Source organism: Podarcis liolepis (genome assembly GCF_965112155.1).
Source record: "Podarcis liolepis genome assembly, chromosome: 2".
Lineage (NCBI taxonomy): Eukaryota > Metazoa > Chordata > Lepidosauria > Squamata > Lacertidae > Podarcis > Podarcis liolepis.
This window is the reverse complement of record NC_139555.1, coordinates 96,172,717-96,195,718: the sequence shown is the minus strand read 5'-3', so window position 1 is coordinate 96,195,718 and position 23,002 is coordinate 96,172,717. Positions and strand designations below refer to the sequence as shown.

Genomic DNA, 23,002 nt, shown 5'->3' with positions numbered 1-23,002 from the left:
GTTTGGATGCTATATTTAGTAAATGCACACTCCGTGACTGTACTTTTAGTAGCATAGGACACATGCTTTTAGTGAATAAATAGTAGGAAGAAAGAAAAAGTGGAAATGTAGGATAAAAAGAGAAAAGGCTTAATTAAGAAGACTGGCAGAAATTCCCTAAGATAATCACAACATTTTCTAGAAATGTATTCCAGATAGTATCACAAGTTCCTTTTTGTCTCTTAAAAAGGCCAGTTCTTTTCTCCTCTTCCAGATCAGTTAACTGCCTTATACAAGAACATATAGGGTTTTGGCTTTCTGTGCTGCCATCATTAACCACTTGATTACCGTGACCGCTCCTGCAATCTACATACCGCTATTTGTTACAGCCCTCTCTCAGAGTTGAGTGCCCCAAGCAAAGAGAAATACCTGGCCTAAACGTACAATATTTTCCCTAAAACAACGTCAATATATTTTGAAACTTTCCTCCACTATGGATCTATGGTTTCACAATTAAAGATTATTAAACCTTCATCTAGCATGTAGAAGACAGAGGTGAAGAACTGAGTGCAAAAAGTCAAAAGTAATCAGGAGGTTCCTTGTGCAAATTAATGGAAGCAAAGCATGTTTTCTATCTTACTCGTAATCCTGTACTCAAAACAAACACGAAAAGTCAGTTGATCATTATGGTGTCGGAAGCCTGCAGCTGATAGAAGGAATGATGCGCTCGCCACAATATACTGAGATTCTACGAAAGAGAGTTATTCCAGAGCTGGAAAAGAGGTATCCTGACGGTACTGGGATACTGCAGCAGGACCTAGCTCCCTGTCACACATCAAAAGTGGTGAAGAAATTCATGACAGAGCAGCAAATACAGGTACAGTAGTACCTCAGGTTACATATGCTTCAGGTTACATACGCTTCAGGTTACAGACTCCGCTAACCCAGAAATAGTGCTTCAGGTTAAGAACTTTGCTTCAGGATGAGAACAGAAATCGGGCTCCGGCGGCGCGGCGGCAGCAGGAGGCCCCATTAGCTAAAGTGGTGCTTCAGGTTAAGAACAGTTTCAGGTTAAGAACAGACCTCCAGAACAAATTAAGTACTTAACCTGAGGTACCACTGTACTTGATTGGCCAGGGAATCCCCCGGACGTAAATCCCATTGAGAAGTGTGGGCTATATGCAAAAGTCACCTCCATGCTGTAGACTGTACAACTATGGAGAAGATCATTCAGGCGCTGATTCAAGTGTGGTACAGGGATCCGAAAATCAACAGTGACTGTTCGAAACTAGTAGACTCCATGCGAAATTGTGTTCAAATGCTGCTTAAAAATAGCGGAGGTCATATCCATTAAAATGTGAGTTTTGTACAATAAACTACATTCTTTGTTTAAATTAATTTGCACAAGGGTGTAGACCAAAAGGCAGGACAGAAATGTTCAAAAACGGCAGCAAGCGCATACAAGTTGCATTCATCACATGAACTGTAATAGAATTTGCAGTTATGTTGTCCAGCTGCACAAGTTTAATGTATGATCCCAGATGTGGGTTCACATAAAAAATACTGCATTCAAAACGGAAAGTGAAAAGTGGAGGGAAAGTAAAAGCATCATTTTGCCATCACCACCCCTCAGCCTGCCCTTCATATTACAGGACAGAACAAGCTGGAACCTGCTCTGGACTAAACAGCCAATGCCACTGCTAGGACAAGCCATTCCGAAAGGAATAGGCTTACATGTAAACTTTTACGTTTGCATAGCCCATAACCGGGAAGAGAGATAGATTCTAATAAACAGGCAAGCTGAGATACAGCACACTAAAATATGGCAAACAACAAATCTCTCTACCCAGATCATAAAAAGAATTTTTCTGCAGCATGCATAAGGATTCAAGATTCAACTGTGCATTTCTAATATTGTGCTTTGGTCTTCTGTTATAGCAGGCAAATTGCTTTGTCTTAATCTTTGTTCCAACAGGCCTTCCAAGTAATTATTGTTCTTTCTTTAAAAAGCACAGTCCCCTAATTTAGTACAAGTCCAATATGACATTTGGACTTCACTGTCTCTCAAACAAGAGCATTATTTCTACCAACAGCTCAATGACAAGCAGCTCTTAAGTTCCCAGACCTGCTTCAAAATGCTGTGGTTGGCTTGTTAAACAACTTGTATTCTGAGCTTTGCACATTTTGAGAGTCCTACCCTACATGGGCTAAAATCACCTGGACAGCCAATGCTTGACGTTCCCTCCATCAAAGAACTGAGGAATGAAGCAGAGAAGAGAACAGCCTTTACAGCAGTGGCTCCAAGCCCATAGAATTGGTTGCCAGCTCAAGTTCCACCATGGCGCTTCTCTTTCATAAACAGTGCAATACTCCCCACCCCACCCCAACCAGAGAGATACAGCTTATGAACAGGCAGCTTGTACTTCATAATAGTGTGGCCCTACTACTTCCGGCTTTCAATATGCTTTGATGGCTGTTGGTTTTACTGTATTTTAACAATTGTTCTAACATTTTTTACTGCTTTAATGCACTTATAAGCCTCCTTATAAGAAAGATGGAGTGCTGAACATGGAGACAGGGAGCTTGAGGTAATTTTTATTTAGAAATCAATTTGACTCAGTATCATAGGTCTCACTTAACTAAAGTGTATAAAAGAAAACACTTCTCGAGAAGTGTGACCCAAGACATCTGATACCATGAACTCCATCATAAAGAGCCTTAAAGTCCAGCAGGCAATTTAAAATTAGGTAGAAGTGAACACAAGTGAAGGGACACAAGTGAAAGCACTGTTAATTATTTGAAGTTAGGGCTGTTATTACCTGTGTCAAAGGAGTTTCCCCATCAGTACACGTCTATTTTAGGGGAAATTGAACTTGTTGAATTTCTGCTTGTAAGAAAACACTTCAAAGCACAGACAGAAATGGCAACTTTATTCACCACCCAATTGTTGCTGCTGGAACCCGTCTATCTCATGAGTACCCCTACGGGTGTGAAGTCAAACTGCAGTGTTAGCATCCCGGGGTGAAAGTCTGGGCAGTGTGTATGGAGGTCCTGGGCTGCCCAGACGACAAGACCCTCGTCTCGACCTTGCTGGTGTGGTCCAAAGGAAAGCAGAACAATACGTTTGGCAGTAGCCTGGATGCAGGAGTTGCCAGGAGGAGGAGTAAAAGGCACCCAAAGATGTCCTGCAAGGCAATGACTACAGGCAAGCCCCAATTTGCTTTGGCATTGCGTTCCAGGTCATAGTGCATGCTGACAGTGTGTGCATAAGTCCATGCTACCCCATTACACCCTCTTCTGGGTCTGAAAAAGGCCCACTGGTGCATGATTGCACATTCTTTGACCGTGCACATTCTTTGAACGCACACAAACAGGGATTGCCTGTACGCATCTTTCTTCGGGGTTTACTCCAGAAGCCTTTCTCATGAATGAGTATAGTTGCAAGCCAGAGGAGGTTTAGGATCAGAGCTTCCTTACCCTAGATGGGCTACCTTCCCAGGCTGACAAACCCCATCTGCCCCTCACTTCCCTCTACAGAATGTGCAGAAACCGCGTTCTTGACCACTGAATCCACTATAGGTCTCATCCACTCAATCTGCCAGAGCCGGTCTTCACATTCAAGTCCCTAACTAATTAAGGATTTGAGACCCATCAGCTACCCCACCTCGTTTAGCCGACCGGAAGAAGTCATTCCCACACCACCCAATAAGCATTTATGAAAATGAACTTAGTACTGTGTTTCATGTTCATCTCAGTCCTACTTTTTTTCCAAAAGAAGAAAATGTTCAGTTTGTTATGAGAACACAATCACATAAGTCTTTATAAGGGCAAATAAAGTGCATTTAAAACAAATCCAAAAACAGGTAACCTTGGTTTATGTTGCTTATAAGCATATTTACAAAACCTGATGTGATATGATACACAAAAAAATGTCCTATTCCCATGAAATTAATATTTAGCATATACTAGGTTTTTCCACAGCAACTGCCTCTTATTCTGCAGTAATATTTCCCTAAACAGTTAACTGGACAAAAAATATTTATCACAAACAGAACATCACGGCAGTGTTTGTATAAATATGCTTGTAGGATAAACAATTGGAAGAAGTAGGTTGCCCTTCACTGCAGCATCTATCTTAGTGGGTTTTATCACAAGCAATATTAGCTCTGAGGCAGGCATACCAACTTTATGCCAGGGGACAACACATACAAGAACTGTGGGCATGATTCAGCCAAGGTTAAGCATTTGTAAGTTTCATTGATTTCAACTTTGTCTAGATTACAACCCAGGCAATAAGTGTGTAAGATAATATTAATTAGACTGATGCAACGTTGTATACCAGCATCTGTATCGGCAGTGCTGGGTCAACTTGCAACCCATAAATTCTGCTCTGAAAGGTACTAAGTCCCACAGGCTCCTACTGTGCTGAACCAGCTTACACAGGACATAATGACTTAAGACTTACTGCCCTTTGGGAATATCTCCTGTGATATTGTGGCCACTATCTACCCTTCCACCCTTAATAGACTTTTCAATCTCTGTATAATATCTAAAATTGGTAACAGCACAATGTTGTGTATGCATACACATGGACATGTGTGCATATGCACCCATCAACATGTGCTCAATGCTGAAGCGATTTGGCCTATTAAGCTCCACTGGTCATTTTATGTAAAAGGTGTTACTACCACATCTGTTTTAATTTATTTGCAGAACAGTGCTTAAAGTGTCTTGAACATTGCAAAATTCAAAGACAATATCTGTTTACATATACTTTTGCATGCATTCAAGCATCAGATTAATACAAGCCTTGCTAGGAAAGATTTCCTTCTTCTATGAGGGGTTGGGGTAACTGATTGCTGCAATGGCAAATCACAGCCTGTGACCAACTGGATAACTTACTTCCACTTCAAACAGAAATTGAATACAGTGGTGCCCCGTAAGACGAATGCCTTGCAAGACGAAAAACTCGCTAGACGAAAGAGTTTTCCGTTTTTTGAGTCGTTCCACAAGACAAATTTCCCTATGGGCTTGCTTCGCAAGACGAAACGTCTTGCGAATTCTTGCGAGTTTGTTTCCTTTTTCTTAAAGCCGCTAAGCCGTTAATAGCCGCTAAGCCGCTAAGCACAGCTAATAGCCGCTAAGCCACTAATAGCCGTGCTTCGCAAGACGAAAAAACCGCAAGACGAAGAGACTCGCGGAACGGATTGATTTCGTCTTGCGAGGCACCACTGTAAAACACTCTGTGGTATACTCCACTCGTTATAGCTACATATCACAATTAATGCTAACTACCACACTAAATGTACAGAGAGCTACAAAAACATACAAGGAGGCAAGTCCATCCACAAATATAAACTTTTCTCTCTCTCCAAAAGGAAGATCTGAAAAAGGTGAGGGATGAATCAGGGGTGTGTGTGATATTTTAAATAACTGCCATCACTACTGCTATGCAGTTGTGCAGCAGAAATAAAAACTGACAACATATATAAAAATACTGTTGAGTTGTAGACCAGAAATTAGAGTCCAGTTAGGTTTATCATCTTAACTGGAGATCAGAAAACTGGCTCCTAAAGGGAAAGAAAGAACATCAATTCAATTTTTCTTAGAAAACCATTTCCTACCAACTTTGAAAACAAGAATGCCTACAGTGATCTGATTGGTTTCTTTGTGATTGTTTTGGCTCAGCTCCTTCATCCCTCCTCAGTTGGGAGGCTAAATGTTAGCCTAACCACTAGCTTCAGAGGGTTTTCTTCTTATTAACCTTCCACTTTGTGTTTCCAATTTTAGAAAGGAGTAAAACTATCTTTCAGCAAATTTCACCTTCTCTTATTTGCTTCTGAGGTGAGAATTCAAGTTTATTTTCACATGGACAGAGAAGAGCGGCTTCAAAACTGCAGTGTATACTTTATATGTTTGGTTTCAGTTTTTCATGTAATGGACATTTTGGACTTCCAGTGAGCTCCTGATTTAAGCTTGGAAGAGTTTTATTGGAAATACAGTTTTCTTGCATCCTCGTGTTGTAATTAACATCCAAACCACATACTAAAGTGATTTATTAGCTTGCAGAGATATAGCATATTTTTCTTCCAAAAACCCAGAAACTGAGAAAACTACTCACAAAACATTTTATTTCTGCAATCTGAATCTATCTTGGAAATACTACAAATCACTTATTCACTGGACAGATGGGGTGGGGGAGCAAATTCATCCCTGAAAAGCAAACCTGGAAGAGACATCTTCACTTGCAAGCTCTGCATTTTCATCATTGAGTTAGCTCCAGTCTTGTAGAACCAGCTTTAGAAGATGTATGGACAGTGTCATCATATAGCTTAGTCACTAGATGGCCCTGTATTTAAGTTATATCTGGGTGGAGTCAGGAGTTTCCTGTTGCTGTTCTGTTCTTAGTTTAAGAGAGAAAATAAAGTTCTAGCTCCCTGACAACTGGGTCCTCTATGGCCAGGTATCTTCAACCTTTTCGGACTCAGTATCTACTTTTTAACCCAAGCATGCATATGGGGACCCCTTTCTTAATCTTTTACCAAATATCTGCATGGTGGTAGTGCTCCAGTTGCGACCCACCATGAATCAGGTTGTGACCCACCGGTTGCTATGAACTTTCAGTGACACTATAAGACTGAGAAATTTCAGCTTGGCTTTCGTAGTAAACAATATTTACTAAGACCATTACCAAAGTGACCATATAACTAAATCAAGCCCTTAAATATTCTGTTTTGCAAATTTCATGGACCGCTAGGGATAATTAAAAGGACAATTATACAAAGTTGATTCAGTTTGGAAAATCAAATGGTATTTTCTGCTTTATAGCACACGGTAATCTGGTTTCTCCCTTCCTCCTCCCTATTATTACTATCTTTTGTACTTTTATGGTCAAGCAGCACAAACAAACAACAGCTGCACTTTAAAAGGGAATCTGTTATTGCTGTTTTATTATTTGGTTTTGTTTTTGCTTCACCAGTAGCTATTCCTTCCGGTAGATCATACAGAGAAGCGAGTGTGGAGAGAGATTATTATTAAAAAGTAAGGGGATGACATAAAAGCTGCAGCTGCACAAAGTGGTGCTGCTTTGGGTGTTTACAGTGCCGGAATGCTGTTTAGTTTGTCATTGTGTCCAACCACTACTGTAAAGCTAGTAAAGTACATTATTGGTAGCAGCAGCTCATGAAAAATACAGCAGAGAAACTGCTAGTGGCAGAAGCATTTAACTTTCTTGTTAGCCGTCCTCCCCCATGTGGCACTTTAGCACCCGCAAGTTGTTTATTATGTTCCGTGCCAGGCAAAATTGATTAAATGGGGCTCTTAAGAATCAAAGCGTTATAAATTCATGGAAATACAGCAAGCAATAAATTCCATGGAATTAAAAGCTTACTAGTGCTATTAGCATTTCAGAGTGTTTGCATTGTTAATACCAATGTACAAAAAAAAAAGATACTCCTGTAATACAAATGCAAGCCAATGCAGCACATGCATAAGCAATAACATTTTTACAAAATGCGATCAAAATGCAGAGACTTTTTTCCTCCTCCTTCTGACCTGAAATGCTCATTAATGTTTTAAAGAAAAATCTAAAACAAAAGCAGTGATCTACAAGGAACACAATGATTTATGCCCAGTCATCATCTGGAATATCTTTTATGATTGTTTGAAACAGAGGCAGTGTCCCAGATCACCCCTTTGCTTCAGCATGGGGCAGAGCACTAACTTCTGTTAACAAAGGGTGCAAAGGTATTTCACAGTTTTCTTTCTTTCTTAGCCCCCAATAGGCTGAATTTGGGTCATATTCATATCGAATTGGTACTCAAATAGTCACCATTTTAACAGGAGAATTTTTACCCCAGGTCTTTCTATCATCATTCCAGTCTAACTACTAAGACATCAGAAAACATACATATATCATCAGCATATTGCTACAGACAAAAAAATATATCATAGTTAATAGATATTATTCTATTAAAGGAAAATGAGCAAAATAGCACACTTTACAAATATAGTTGTAATGTAAATTTCCTACACTAAGAAGGTCACTATGCCTTTTTAAAAGATAAAACTTTGCACTTCTAGAAAATCTTATTGAGGGTCACAAACACTTTACAAAAAACACACAGAGATTTAAAAGACTGATTTTTTAAGAGTTCAGAGTTCTGTTCATGGTGAGAATGGAGTAACAATTAGTAATACAACCACAACTTTACATGAAGCAGGGAAAACAGTCCATGCCCCCCTCATACCAGGTTTGTGTTTTTTTGAGGGGGGTGTACAGTGGTACCTCAGGTTACATATGCTTCAGGTTACATACGCTTCAGGTTACAGACTCCACTAACCCAGAAATAGTGCTTCAGGTTAAGAACTTTGCTTCAGGATGAGAACAGAAATCGGGCTCCGGCAGCGCGACAGCAGCAGGAGGCCCCATTAGCTAAAGTGGTGCTTCAGGTTAAGAACTGTTTCAGGTTAAGTACGAATTAAGTACTTAACTTGAGGTACCACTGTATTAGGCAGTTTCCTCCGTTTAGCTCTCCCAGCTGGGATCTTATGCACACAAAACCACTAGGCTATAGCCCCACAAGGCTTCAGCTCCGAAATTAGAATTTTTGAGATACAAAATTTCATGAAAGAAAGCAACAGTGGCTTGCACTCCCCCCCCCCCATGCTTCTTTGACTCATTTAATGCAGTGGGAGTGGTCCCCCCCCCAACATCAGCAGACCACATTTCTGACCCACTTCAAATGAAGCACGAAAATATGAGGAGAGGAAGTACAGCTGTTCTTTTCTGGTGTCTGCCTGCCTCTCAAAAAAATGTGGCAAAATCTTACAGATATTCAAATCAACATAGGAAGATATTAATCTTGTAGCCAATGCTCAGATTATGTAAGTACACTCAGGGTTTGTGGCAAAGTTCGTGGTGCTGTATGAGCAGTACAGAAGCAAACAGAAACAGGAATAATCTAGTTTGCTAATTTTCTCCATTTAGTGTGTGAGTGTGTGTGTGTGCGCGCGCGTGCGCGCATGCGCGCATGCGTGCGTGTGTGCGTGCGCGCATGCGTGCGTGCGTGCAAAACCTAAAGGTACACTGTCCTTTTTAAGTGAGCATACCTTAGCAACTGCTGCTGTATATACGTACTAGTATAAAATAGAATGTGTTCCATCTTCTTGTACATAATTAAACCTTTTTATTTCAAACAGGAGCATACACACAAATTTATTTATTTTTTAAAAAAGAATCTACATGTGAAAAGGTTTTTGTGGCTCATGTGCAGAAAATGGTTTCCCAGTGATGTCTAAGCAGAAGCAAGTTCAAATCTATTAGTGTCCGCGACACGCTGGCATCATGTCACCACTAATGCCTCGGACATGCTGGAATCATGTCGCCAGTAATGTATCTAGTTAGACTCTAAGGGAAACCTAATAGAAACCTAATAGAAAACTGTCTGATAAATTCATGAGTTCCAATAGAGAAGCCCTAGAATTTTATCCATTAGAGCTGGACAGTCCACGAGCACTGACCAGATGAGATTCCCCAGTACTTCCAATCTATATAGAAGAGATCAAAATCACTTAGTTTTATAAAAACAGAAGTCCAGCCCATAGAAGACTCACTCAAGAAATGTACAGCATTTCGGATAATCAGACACGCTGACACACAACAGCCAAGAATAAATTTGAGCTCACAGAATATTCCCTGCCACATGACACAGGCTTTCTCTTAATATCTGAAATAGTCCCTCATCACAACTGCAGACAGCTAGAAAGTATGTATATGAGTATTCCAAATTTTCAACTGAGAAATTTATTCACAACACATGACAACACAGAAACACATGTACAGCAACAGAGAATCAGAAATATTTTATCATCCACTGAAGCAGGTACAGTGGTACCTCAAATCCAAACTCTTCTTCTCAGGTTAAGAACTTAATTCGTTCTGGAGGTCTATTCTTAACCTGAGGTACCACTTTAACTAATGGGGCCTCCTGCTGCCGCCACGCGATTTCTGTTCTCATCTTGAAGCAAAGTTCTTAACCCGAGGTACTATTTCTGAGTTAGCAGAGTCTGTAACCTGAAGCGTCTGTAACCTGAGGTACCACTATACAGAGTTCTTGTGGATGCCAGGAGGCTAGTTTCCCCAAGAAAAGGGTAATTCTCCCAAGATTTCAACAACGTTTCTTGTTCTGAAATCATTCCAAAAAATGTTTTAAAATCCTGAGGCTATTACAGAAAAGGCTGTTGATCTGTCACCAACCCAGTTTGGATATAAACACCGAACCATAGTTTAGCAACATTTAAAGGAATGTGCTCAAACCTGAGGCCCATACATACCAACCTTGCTTCCCCTCCTCTGACAAACTGCAAGATTAAAAGCATCCAATTCCCGTTTTAAACAAATTCCAGTTGGGGTATTACATCCAAAAAGTGACAAACCATGGTTAGCTTAAACTACAGTTTGTTGATATTGGCATGTTTCAACAAACCATAGTTTAGACCAGGTTTCCCCAACCTGGTGCCTTTCATATGTTGCCGGGCTACAACTCCCATTATCCTTGATCACTGACTACATATGGGAGTTCTATTAACTCTTTAAGGCCAGAGAGAGACCAGAAGCAACCCATATGTAGGGCAGATTCAGTTTACAATTCAGGTGTCCATGCAGAACCACTAGTCACCCCAGATAAGGGAGTGAGCATCAGTTTTAAAGGTTAGGACAAGGGAGTCATTAGTTGCTAGAAGCAAAGATAGGTCATGCAAAAACAAACAAACAAAAATGCCTCTAGGGTGATTCATATCCGGAAACTCACTAGAATAATAAAGTAATTTTGCAGATCTCATAACAATTACATAAAAGTGAAAAAAGCAAAGTGACATATAGTGAGTAACAGAGGAGGAGAGCAAATATTTTAAAAGGAAAAAATGAGGAATTTATTTTTTTTAATATCACAGTAGTCTCGAAAAGGACCTAAGGCTATTTCATATGTAACATTTTTTCCTACATGGGTGTAGGAAAATGCATGCACATTCTCATACAGAAGGTATTTATTTTGCCACTCTATTTGTGTAGGAGCTGGTATACACTGCAGCTTTCAAACATGGGCATGTGTGCAGAACTTCCATACTGAAGGTTTACACAGGTGTACGCACCCACGATGGGAAAAAATATATGGGAGCAAACTCTCAACTGCTTTAATAATATGTTTCAACTTGTGTTTCAAGATATGGCCACCCCAGAGCAGAAGACACATTGATCATCATAAAATATACTATCAGATGTGACTCACTCAAATAAAGAGCTAAAAAACCAGTCACTTAAAAATTAGACATGGGACTAGAGAATCAAAGGCTTATGAGTGATCTATAGAACAAGACTGAAAAGGAAAGGGAAATGTTCTGAATCATACAGCTGAGCCAAAAATAGGGTTGCCATATTTCAAAAAGTAAAAATTCCTGACACCCACAAAGTTGTACAGCTTTTTTTAGGAAGACCCCAAAAATTGTTGAGCTTTTGTGGGGAAACCTCACCCCAAAATAGTGCTTTTAAGCTCTTTAAGCTGTTTTGTGTTGCCATACACCTGTGTTTTCCCAGACATTTTGCTATTTTGGCACAATTCCCCCAACACCATTTTTTGCACCCAAAAACCAGGACATGTCAGGAATTTTCCTGACGTATGGCCTAGCCAAGAATGATGTGGCAGGAGGACTGAGGCAGTAGCTGAACATCCCAGGACCAACTGCAAACCACTCAAAGCACAGATGCTAAAACTGTCCCCTCTCATTAAAAATCAGCTAAAAAGTGTCTACTGACATGGCAGCACCTCTATGAGAAGAATGTGTCCAATGAAGAACAATCCAAGGCATATGTCACTTAACATGTTTGGTTGCAGTACACCGGAACAAATTATTGTATTTGTTTCATCAGATAAGTGGAATACCTTCTGTTTACATGGTGGGTATCAGCAATGGAGCAATATTATTAATTTTTCCTTCTTTCAAAGTATCACTAGTTATGCTTTACATGGGATATACATTCACTTAAGCTTTAATATTGCAACCCCATTATGCCTTAAGTATCACAGGAGACCTTATAGAGGTAGTCAAATAAGATGGTTGCACTCAAGTAATAAGAAGCACAAAATCTGGAGGGTAGGACTCGAACCAATGGCTTCAAGTTACAAGAAAGGAGATTCCAACTAAACATTCAGAAAAACTTTCTGATAGTAAGAGCTTTTCAACAGTGGAAGAGACTCCCAGGAGAGGTGGTGGACTCTCCCTCCTTGGAGGTTTTGAAGCAGAGGTTGGATGGCCATCTGCCATGGATGCTTTAGCTGAGATTTCTGCATTGCAGGGGGTTGGAATAGATGACCCTTGGGGTCCCTTCCAACTCTGAGATTCTATGATTCTATGAAATCAACTGTCAAGACATGAGTGCAGAACAAGCAATCACACCAGATGGTATACCAACAGCCAGTCACTTCCTTTCTGTGTTGCACTTAAGCACTGATAATCAGAGGACTTTTTGTACCTTCTACCACAAAGCTGGTTACACAAAAGCAATTATACAAAATCGATTTAAGTAGCCCCACAACCTCCCAACCATGCACCTGGCAGCCAGTAGCAACAGGGCTTCAGAAGTGAAACATTTTTTGTCTGTTCAACTAATAGATGATTAAGTAAAAGACCTCAAACACATATGGTTGCTTCACTGGGAATTTAGAGAATTTCCATTACAGGTACTAAGGGCGTGGCAGTCTCTCTTCCTTGTACCAGATAACCAAAATCCCTCATTTTAGGGAGCAATTATTACAGCCTGCCACCAAAAGTAGCTAAATGGTGAGTTCAGGTTACATTAATTTCATGGCCCCACCTTAATTCATTTGTTTGATATCTCACCCCCATTAGATGTCTGCCATCCCTGGTGATAGATCCTTAAGCGTACTATTACATAAGGCACACTGAAAACCCAAATTGTTGATTCTCTTTTAGGAATACTAAGGAAATGCTAGAAAACAAGTGTTAATTAGCAGGAATCCATACGCTACATATTAAATAATTGTGCAATCGTAAAACTCCCAGGTGCCTCAGCAATGGAATCCAGTACAGTATAAAATTGTTAGAATAAACAACTAGGGAACACAGGATGTCAGCTGTGAAACATGTTAGCTATACCTAAAAGGTTAATCAATCTGGCAACCTCACTTTTATTTGATGGAAAGCAGACCTGTGCTGGTTTTAGCCTGTAAGAATATACCAGCACCTAATGCTTTTCCATCCACTGTGCCTTTCAATTCCTTTGTTTTGGGCAGGCAGTACACTGAAATGTTCAAGTAGTAGGATTGCTGTAAACTTTATTTTTTATTCCCTGTATACAAGAGAAGGGAAGAAAAACAGAACTAAAAAAGGTGCTAAGGATAGCCAGGCACTGACAGTACCCTACAGCCACAACTGGCCAATGCTATATCATTCCCATGTATTTTTGCAGATCCACTAGAAATACACAGCAGTGAACAGATAAACTGCCTTTTAGTTGAATGTTACTGTAACATATTTTATGTATCTGATGTGTCTCCGTCCTTCATATGTGTAGGAGGGTACATAACACCTGACTGACTCAATTCAAAAGTACCCAGCTCCCAAATCAGTTGGAATTATTATTATTATTATTATTATTATTATTATTATTATTATTATTATTAATTCGATTTATATACTGCCATTTATCCAAAGATCCCAGAATGGTGTGCAACATTAAGGACATACTTTACGCAGCATAATAATAAAAACATACTAATACTAATAGGGCATACTAATAGACAGCATAATAATAACAACAACAACAACAACACCCCCACATTTAATAAACCATAGATTATTTAATGGCTGAAGGCCTGGGTTCATTTTTTTTGCAATTCAAGTGTCATCCAAATAGGATACTACATAACATAGTACACCACTTTCTGTCCTCTCCTTACTTATAAGCCTGTAACATGGTACAGTCAGTTCCCTGGCGACTGACAGCTGCACTAGTACATCAATCCCAATTGTAGCTGCTACACCATGGTTCAAACAACGTCTATATCACAGGATCGGAAAAAGAGGCCTGAGTTACACATACCCAAGCCTATGAATTCCTAGGTCAGCATATTTATCGTTTTGAAATTATTTATCTTGCATCCTACACATTCTACAGATACTTAGGTTCATTAATGTCAACAGGTCTACTCTGAGTAGGACTTGCACTGGATATGACCTTCTGGCACCAGACAGCCAAAGTTAAATGTATCTACAGGCCTCACCCCGCTTGAGCACAAAGAGTATGTGCGTACCATTTTCAGCACCAAAACAGGGCAAGGCAGAGGCGGAATCGGGTGAAACAGGGCTGGGGTGGGGTGGAACAGAATGGATGGGACTTAAACGCATCTCGCAGATGCATGTGGCGCTCAATAATGGAACTCCCACATAAGTGAGAATTCCCCTGTAGTTCAAAGGAGGAACAATTCAGCCTCAGAGCCGACCCTCATTCTGGATTATCCATAAAACCTTCCCCATTTTGAATAGACCAGCTTCAGGTTCCTCAAATGAATCAATGATCATAATTTTCCTCTGGATTATCTACACGAGAGATTATACAGAATGTGTATTTTGGATCAGAAGAAAATAATACATCCTGTGTTTTTCCAAGGTTTAATCAGTTTTTCATGTACACCATGGTGATGATCAATCATCTTTTAGAATGTTGCTAACAGCTTTGATCTTCTGAGACAATTCGAAACAACACTGAGCCTGTCAGTGTACAGATTTTAGTTTGACATAGAATCTGAAAAATTGCAGGAGGCCTAAGGATCAAAGTAGGCATATGCCAACCACCAAGCTATTGTGCTTGTTGTGTTGCACAGTTAATAATAAAGATTTTAACTGGGGTGATGGCTCACCATAAAGAGTATAGTACTCATACCAACTGATGTTTAAGTTTTGTTTATGTTCTATTCAAACATCTAACATCAATTAACCACAGGAAAGGCTACACTATGGCAGAAAGCAAATTCTTTACTTCCTTTACTTGAGCTTTAAGGGTAGCCATTTCTGCCACAATACCTAAGTCCCTAGCTTCAATACAGGAGTGGTACCTTCCTATCACTACTTGCGACCTTGCTTCCTGCTCAGAAGGACACAACAAACTACCAAAGCCCAAGCAAAATATAGTTCCCCATTCAGATCCTGCCATTTCATTGATAACAAAAGGAGCTCATGTCATGAATGAACAAGCTGGAGGTCAAATTAAAACCCCAACTATGCAATGCAAAAGCCATCTACAAGTACATCACTAAGGCAGTAAGAAGCCAGTTGGCCATCATATGGTTTCTAAGCCTGGAAGGCAGAGGTCTCCTACACTGGAAGATGATACACATGCCAAACCTTTTCTTCCTATGGAAACTCTTATTCATAATAATAATAATAATAATAATAAATATTCAAGACCAGAAACTAGTTTGGTGGACCATGTTCTCTACATATGTTGTAGAAGGATAATCACACACCAACACACCCTCATCAAACATGACTCAAAGAGTAACTTTTACAGTTGAGAAAATATTATCTGAAGAACAGAAGTCTAAAATTATAGCCCTTGTGTTCTCATGCCACCACACCTGAGCCAATATAATATACACAGACATATTCTGTATTTAATGTTCAGAAAGGTTAAGGAAGGCATGAAAAAATTAAATGGGCCAAAAGTAAACAAAAGAAACATGCTCTCCTGAGATGATTAACTAGAGCAGATAATAGCCTATAGAGAACTCCTCTGGCAAATCTTTGAAGTCTTCAATACAGCATTCTAGTGGCTCATATTAATGAATTTGTTCAAATAGTTTTTAAATTAATCCAAAATGTCCTAATCTAATTTATAAATCTTCCTGACCCAATTGCTTTATAAAAAGTCACAGTTTCATCCATCTATTCTCCACAGTAGTCTTCCAGTTCAGTGATATAAATTGTTTTACATTTTCTGTCTCTTGTGATAAGAACATACACAGTCCTTTTGGCAGAAAGAGGACAACTGTCCACCCACAATGTACAGCTGTAACGCCATTTATGTCTTTACCCATGGGGGGGGGAGAAACCCAATTAATAATTTCCTATTGTCTTTTAAACAAGGATCTGAAAACAATCTGGAATAGTTACTTTCACAACACCCTAGTGATGCAACAGGAGGTTAACAGTGCCCATTTTAAAGAGAGCTGTGCAACTCTACAAAGCTGGCAAATAACATCAACAAGGTCACATAGCATGAAAAGTATCACTATTCAGCATAGCATGAAGGAACTCCAAATCTAATCTTCCTCAGGTAACACTTTGTTATATCTGATAGAGCCAAACTATACCATGTTGATTCCAACACACATCGTGTTTCATTCAGTTAATGGGTAGGATTTGCAGATCTCAAGGCATACTGCCAAGGTGCTTACGTGAGTTTCATTTGCTTTCACTTTAATTTCTTTGCTTGACCATGTGTTTTAAACAGTGTATCTTTCCATAAATCACAAAACTGTTCCTGACCCAAGACAGAAAGCAAGATATGACAACCAGGTGAGAGAGATTTAGTTTACTGTGGGTGACAACAATTGCAGTGGCAGACTCCTGACTTTTGTCTCAAATTTAGTCCCATACAAGTCTCTAAATTGTTTTGGTCTGTGATGTCTGAAAATATGAAATAGTCAACTGTACTGACCCAAAGCTGCTATGACATTTTCTGAAAACCTACCTTTGCACAAAAAACAGTTTGTCTACTCCTCAACAGATTCATACCAACTGAGATTCTTCTTTGCTATTTATTTTTAGCCTTCTGTTCGTGAGAACATGCTAGAAAGTGTGTGTTCCTGTTGCAAATGACACAAACAGGTCCTTGGCAATTGGTTCTATTTCTCTCCCCCCCCCCTTTATTTCTTATTTCTGTTTTTATAATGTATTTTGTAGTTTTATTGTTTATTTTTATGCTGTGAACCATCCTGAGATCTACCGATGAACGGCTGTATACAATTTAAAAAAATAAAACTAAAATTTAGAATTTAATAAAAAAGCTGACCAAATCAAAATGAAAATAAAAAAATTTCTTCCAGTAGCACCTTAAAGACCAACTAAGTTAGTTCTTGGTATGAGCTTTCGTGTGCATGCACACTTCTTCTAAATACCAAGAACTAACTTAGTTGGTCTTTAAGGTGCTACTGGAAGGAATTTTTTTATTTTGACTATGGCAGACCAACACGGCTACCTATCTGTAACCAAATCAAAATGAGTTCAGGTTACAATCTGGGCAAGTGTTGAAGCAATCTCACAAATTGCTCACAGTATGCAGATTCCTGATAGAACAGAAAAATTGTTGCAAAAACCCTGATAGATGAGCAAACCCTGTGATGAAATTTCATCCAAAGTCACATGAGAAATATAGTGGGGACGGGGTGACTGAAATCTACTCTAGGACCCATTCATTCTGTTACCCAAATATCAAGTTGTGGCTGGAAGACTCTTCCCCCCAAGCCTTGTGCAAAAGACATATGCTTGGGATCCCAACTAATATATTTCTCATAGTATTCAGGGGGCGAAACTAGGCTTTATTTCATCCGGGTCAAAGACCCAGTTTGGTACCTGTCATGGAACTGACCTCGGAGCCAGAGGCGGAGGGAAGGCTCCCAAGTGATGCTGGAGAAGGGCCCAGCAGGGAGAGAGGCAGCTCATCAGCTGGGGAAGGAAATCAACGCAACACCAGGGATAAAGGGGGGCTGATGGGGGAATCGGTGAATTTAAAAATATCTGACAGAGATGAAATATATTTATATTATATCTTTTCATGAAATCCTTCAGTAATAAAGTACTAAGTTTTAAAAATGCAGAAAGAAAGCATTACAGTGCACTCACTGCATCCAGACAACAGATCTGTTGTTTACCAAGGCCACCACTGTTATCAATATTTTTTTTCCACATTTACCTAATTCTTACAAAAATTATCATTTGAAATTTCAAACTCTTCATACCTCCCCCAAAACAATTTTGTATGATTCTTCCCCATCACAAGTTCTTTTTCCTAAAGACTATCTATAGATATTATCTGAAGACCCAGAATTCCAAGTTGGGTTACAGTAGGGGAGGAGTATTTGGAATGCTGTGTAGAGCAGTGCTTTCCAAACTGTGTGTCGTGACACATCAGAGCAGGCATAGGCAAACTCGACCCTCCAGATGTTTAGGGACTACAATTCCCATAATCCCTGACCACTGGTCCTGTTAGCTAGGGATGATGGGAGTTGTAGTCCCAAAACATCTGGATGGCCAAGTTTGCCTATGCCTGCATTAGTGTGCCAGATGCAGTGTGTAGGGGTCTTGTGTGAACGCTCCCTGCACACCTCTTGGGGCTGAAAAGGGATTAGTTTAACCTCTGGCTGCAGTAAAACTGAATTATTGTGTCGTGAAATGATACATGCCTAAAAAGTGTGTCACCAACATAAAAAGTTTGGAAAATTCTGGTGTAGAGTTCTGGTTGCTTTGCCTCATAAAAGAAATTGCAAAGCTAGAGAGGGTTCTGAAAAGGTCAATAAAAATTCCCAAAGGGGTAAAGAAACTCCACTAGGAGGAAAACTGCAACGTTTGGGACTTTGTAGGTTAGAGAACAGGTGAGTTAAGAGGTGATACGATATAGAAGTTTGTGAAATTATGCACGGGATGAAGAGCAGCCCAAAAAGTTTCTCTCTCTTTTGTAACACTAGAAACTCACGGATATGCAACGAAGCTGAATGACTGAGCATTCAGAACAGACAAAAAAATGTCCTTCTTCACACAGCACACATTTAAACTATGGAATTTGTTCTCACAAGAGGCAGTGCTGCTGCACTCAGGTCCTGCCTGTAGATTTTCCATGGGATTCTGGTCGGCCAATGTGCGAGCAGGATACTGGACTTGATGGGCCAATGGCCCCATACAGCAGTACTGTTCTTTTCTTGGATACCTTTTGTTATCAATAATGTATAACATTACTTACATGTTTTTATAGAATTTCCTCCTCTGTTTTCAGTATACAAATAACAAGTAACATTCAAATGAATTTGTTTGGTTAAATTAAAATGGCTTTTATGTATTTAAACAAATGTATGCAGCTAAGAAGCTAACATCATTATTAAGCATGTTATTCTGTGTATGTCTTTATCTAGAAATCCGATATTTTAATTTAGAGTCTTATTTTGAAGGAAGGTGGTTTTGGATACAGCAACTTAATTATGCGTTATGATTTACAGTGCAAATTCAAGGAGAATGTATAGATGTGAAATTTATAGGCACGATCCTGCAAACATTAAATTGTTTGAAAAATATCAGTAGAAGAATTAAGCATCTGCTAAGCTCTCTCCAAATGAAATCAGTAAAACTCAAAAGTGTATAATTCTGTCTACATTTGTTTGTTGTTCTTTAGTCGTGTCCGACTCTTTGTGACCCCATGGACCAGAGCACGCCAGGCACTCCTGTCTTCTACTGCCTCCCGCATTTTGGTCAAACTCCTGTTAGTAGCTTCGAAAACACTGTCCAACCATCTCGTCCCCTTCTCCTTGTGCCCTCAATCTTTCCCAACATCAGGGTCTTTCCCAGGGAGTCTTCTCTTCTCAGGAGGTGGCCAAAGTATCTGCTCCAACTACCGCACAATTGAGCTCATTTCACATGCTAGCAAGGTTATGCCTAAAAGTCTACAAGGCAAGCTGAAGAAGTATGTGGACTGAGAACTCCCAGAAGTGCAAATGGATTTCGAAGGGGCAGAGGAACCAGAGGCTAAATTGCAAACATGCGCTGGATTATGGAGAAAGCTAGAGAGTTCCAGAAAACATCTACTTCTGTCTACTTAGTGCCACATATATTTGACCATAATTTAAGTTTCTGCTTAACATTGTCATTGTTGAGTATATTGAATTGTATGGTAGCACCTTATGCTGCAGTTTCTGCCCTGTGTTAAGTGGGATAAAATATATCAAATAAACAGAGATTTCCACCCCCCTTGAAATATTCTTCAAAATTTATAGAAAGATTGAAAGAAAAATGTTGTTTCAATAATATTCCCTTCTTTTTATATAGGTTTAAGGACTACAAAAATATCCCTGTAGGATTTTTAAAAGCACAACCTGGCTGTTGCAAGGAACAGTTTGATCACTAACACACAAAACAGGATTCACCTGAAATTAAGCAATCAAAGCAATTGAGCTTGATCTCAATCAACCAAACCCTTAACCTTTCTTATTTCAATGGCACTACTCCAATTAGCGCTCCATCACCATTTCCATTACAGACACCCACTCCTATGGGTTTTATTGTCTTGGTGATTTTCATTCTCAACAGGATGAAAGTGGGCCTGTAAGTTTCCAGCCAAAATGCAAATTACTGTATAGTACATATGCCTGTTTTGTTCATTTCCTACCAAAAAGGAGAAGGGCCAATGTTCTATATGAAATCATGATGGAAAATAGTACTGACAGGAGTACAGGTAAGCAGGAAAAACATGTGTCTGTGGTAGCCAACCAGCCAGTATATGTGGTATACTGAGTAACTTCTCCCAGTTAATAGCTTCAGTACCTGCTCTCTTATATAAGGCAAGTCAACATGGCAAATTCTCCTGCACACAAGTTTGTTGCCATAGTGCAAAACTTCTTTGCTAGCTTTGTATTTCCTATCCTAAAGTTATTTTGCGGCTGGTGGTGTATGCCTAGTTCCTGCTTTGGAAGCGACTGCAGCTTTCTCTTCCTTCAGTCTTCCTTCTCTGTATATTGCTCTGCGGACGTTCGCTCAATATGGAAGGGGACACTACCATAGTTGTACAAAATTAATTAATAAATAAAAACACTGAAATGATCCCATAATCAGAAAAGGCAATGTATGATAGAAAATGTTGAAACTTTGTGACTTATGGACCAATAAAGTAATTTCCACCCACTCGGAATGACTGCAAAAGCTATATTTTCACTTTACAATTACAGCTAAATTTGAATATTTCCATAGATGAAGCTGTTGTTATCAACAGTTAACATTGCATAATAGTCAGTTGTAACTCCCGATATCCTGATGAAATGTTTAATAATTATTACAGTGGTACCTTGGTTTAAGAACAGCCCTGTTTACGAACTATTCGGTTTAAGAACTCTGCAAAACTGGAAGTAGTGTCCCGATTTGCAAACTTTACCTTGGTCTAAGAACGGAATCTGAATGGTGGAAGGGCACTGGTGGTGGAAGGCCTCATTAGGGAAAGTGTGCCTCGGTTTAAGAACGGTTTCAGTTTAAGAACGGACTTCCGGAACGAATTAAGTTCATAACCAGAGGTACCACTGTATTCAGATTATTCAAGAATAATTTAAAAACTGTAAATAAAATAACTGTCCTGCATGTAAACACATAATGATACTGAGAGACCAAAGACTAACAGTTACTGACTTTATATAATGGAGCATTCACTACCTACAGCTACACGACTGATGCTTGTTGCTATGGCACTTAACTATTAATTTCTGAGAGAAAGTGAATATAAAACAGCCAGATGAACATCAGCCAGATAACATAGATTCATCTCCAAATACTGGCAGACATTACTGCCTGTCTTAATTGTAATTTGCCCCTATAAGGATAGAGGGAACTGCCTCATTTCGAGTCAGAAACAATGAAGGGCAGCTAATGCACTGAATTATTGTTGTTGTTGTTTTAAAAAAACTTTTTTGGTAGTAAGTCTCATTGAAATCAATGCAAATGTTCAGATTAAAACATAAGTTAGTGTACTTGAGAGCTGAGTTGAGCCATAGGCTTGCCTCTTCCCTTCTCCTTTTCCTGCACAGCCAGGTGGAGCTGTTCAGAAGCTTCTCTTCATTTTTTATGAACCATGGTTTCAAGGTTTGCAAGTTTCAAACAGACCATAATTAATAACCCTAGTTTTTCAACTCAGACAAAAAGGCACATTGGGTTGAAGCAAAAACTCTGAACGCTCAGCTACATGGGAGGAGGAAGAGGGCTGATCATAAAACCTCATGGCATCCAAAAGTGGCCAATGAGTCTGAACCGCATAAGCATTTTTTATACCAGTTACACAAGGGGTTGGCAATGTTTTTTGAGGCCAGTCCAGTCCACTCCCAGGCAGACCTCTCGGTGGACCGGACTGTGCACACCCGGACGTGCACTCAAGCTATTTCAGGTGCACTTCCGGGATTGAGGAACGCCCATGTGCATGTGCACACGCTATTTCTGGCGCTCTTCCGACCCAGAAGTCGGTCCCCACGGTGAGAAAAAAAAATGGTGCTGCGAAAAAAAGAGCACAGAATCCCAACACCAATCCACGGAACGGCCGTGGGCCAGTTCCAGGAAGCTCATAGGCTAGAACCGGCCCATGGGCCTTAGGTTGCCAACCTCTGGGTTACACTGAAACACATTCCAGCTTGTACTGACACAGCTACACAAAGCATACCCAAAATCTGCTATAACCACCAGCCGCAAAATAACTTTAGGATAGGAAATACAAAGCTAGCAAAGAAGTTTGAAATATACTATTTGTTAAATACAACATAAATCTGAGGCTACAATTCATTTATGAGAAAAATGCCTTGAGAAAAATGCTGCAATCCTAAATACATTTTTTTTCTAGGTAGGAAGTTCCATTGAGCACAGTACTTCTGAGTAAACATGCATAGGATTTTACTCTCCAAGAACTATGATTTAGCCACAGCTCCCAGAATAGTCCACTACTTTTGCTTACAGCTCTGATACTTCCAGACTTGTGTTCTCACTGGGTTCCAACAGGATTCTGAGGCGCTTCACAGTGCCATGTGACACATTCACAGGAAAACAGGCAGTAAGGCAGGATACTGAACCCATGCATTTGCTTCACTCCACATGGAAATCAAGCGCAAACATGTAATTTATTTACCTTTTAAGTGGCTTCGGCCAAGCAATCTTCAGCTACAGCCAACCAAAAAAGGTCAATCTTCTTACCCTGGAAACAAAATAGATACAACAG

General features: G+C 39.7%; 1 protein-coding gene across 31 annotated transcripts in view; it reads right to left on the bottom strand.

Moving 5' to 3' along the window:
- FOXP1 (forkhead box P1) overlaps positions 1-23,002 on the bottom strand; it is a 546,942-nt gene that overhangs the window by 281,519 nt on the left and 242,421 nt on the right. For all 31 annotated transcript variants that reach the window (XR_014522962.1, XR_014522963.1, XR_014522964.1 and 28 more), the window contains one exon: positions 22,913-22,978. The gene's annotated coding sequence lies outside the window, so the exon portion shown is untranslated. The remainder of the gene's footprint in view (positions 1-22,912; positions 22,979-23,002) is intronic.